We start from the raw sequence: 1891 nt of genomic DNA on the forward strand, positions 1-1891 counted from the left end.
TCCTCCACCAGGAACCATGGCTGGAGCTCCTGAGGCAGCCTTCCCGCCAGGGGATGTAGTCACCAAGTCTCTGTGGAGCCAGCTCTTAAGAAGGGGGCCTCCTTTTCTTCTGCCTCCACCAGGTACTGTGGCTGGAGCTTGTCACCCTTCTTTTCTGTTCCCCAAGCACGCATATCGCCAGCTCAGGAGACAGGGCCTCCCTTTCCTGCGTTCTTTCCAGGAAAAGGGTCTGGGATACCTTGGTTTTATTTTTCAGCAGGGGATTTCCCTGGCCCAGCACATCCTCCCCTCCCAGTGAGAAATGTCTGTTGACTGAGTGGTTTCCCCAGTTCTTGCCCCCAAGAGCTGGATGTCCCCACTGTGTCCACATTGTCAAAGTGGAAGTGAGGATTCTGCAGGTCGATTCCACCTTGAAATGATCCTGCTACTGAACTTTAAAACCAGGAGAAGAAACCTGGCAACATTAGGATCTTCTTCCAAAGTCCTTCGGACTGCTCTCTTGTTTTCAAGATTAATAGAATTATAATTCTCATGATGGTATAGTATAGATGATTTAACTGTGAATCCTATTGTTTTATTTCCATTTATTTTATTTAGGTGGTATTTTTATTTTCATTTAAATCTAGATAGTATAAGCATTTTAGTTTTATTATTTAATCTATTATTACATAAATAGCAACTGGAGTTTGATGTATGTAACTTGCACTGGGGATATTTTAAACCCCAGCAGCTTTGCCTTCATGCCAAGTATTGTATTTACTATAGCCGAAGACCAGAGAGGAGGGAAGATCTCCTTTGAAAATATTTTTGACTTCTTTCTCAGTTTGAGTTTAAATTACTACTGCTTTTAGTCATTACTCTTTACCTCAAAAAAAGTTTAAAAACAAACTTCACCTCAAAATAAACCTAATGGAATTATAATTGTCAAGATGCTATTTCATAAATTTATGATTTAAATACAAATCTTTTTGCATATGATGAAGCAAATGAGTATGAATAAAGTCATGATACTGTAAATGCTTTCTGTTTACTTCAATTGTATTTTATTTTCATTTAATTTAGAAGGTATATCTATTTCAATTTACTTGTTTAATCCACTCTTGCAGAAATAATAATTGGAGTTTTATGGATGTAATCTTGCAGTGCAGATACTTTAAACTCCAAAGTCTGTACCTTTATTCCAAAAAATGTGTTTACTGTATTGTAGACCAATGTGGAAGTGATGTCTCTTTTTAAGGTATTTTGACCGTCTCTCATTTTCAGTTTAAATTAACTACTGCTACTTGGTCATTATATTTTATGTGAAATTGACGCTTAATTGAATTATAACACACAATTATATAATGTAATAAATATAATAAATATTTCATTCATTAAGTATTTATTTTTAATATTAATTTCAATATTTAAATATTAAATACACATACTATATATTATATAATTATATTAATAACATTGTGTATGGATAATACACAATGGATAATATTATATTACAATATTATATTAATAATATAATAGTATATCGATAATATAATATTAATAATATTATCAATATACAATATTATCAATATTGTAATATTATCAATATACTATTATAGTATATTATATTAATAATAGTATATTAATAGTATTAATATTAATAGTAAAGTAATAGTATTAATATACTATTATTAATATTAATATAATAATTATAATGATTATTAATAGTATAATATACTATTATATTAATAATATAAAATTATACATAATATAATGATATAATATAATCTTAATAATATCATAAAAGTATAATAATACATTAATATAATATATTATATTATCATCATATGTATTATATTATATAATATATAATGTATTAATATTATAATATAATAGTAATGTTATAATATTA

The 1891-nt window shown here is 28.8% G+C and overlaps 1 non-coding gene across 1 annotated transcript; it reads left to right on the plus strand.

The window, feature by feature from the left end:
* The first annotated feature begins 968 nt into the window (after window positions 1-968).
* Window positions 969-1030, plus strand: LOC141422233 (small nucleolar RNA Z39). Its single transcript, XR_012446834.1, has one exon. It is a non-coding gene; the product is annotated as a small nucleolar RNA Z39 (small nucleolar RNA).
* The last annotated feature ends 861 nt before the right edge of the window (window positions 1031-1891 follow it).

Source organism: Castor canadensis, chromosome 3 (genome assembly GCF_047511655.1).
Source record: "Castor canadensis chromosome 3, mCasCan1.hap1v2, whole genome shotgun sequence".
Taxonomy (NCBI): Eukaryota; Metazoa; Chordata; class Mammalia; order Rodentia; family Castoridae; genus Castor; species Castor canadensis.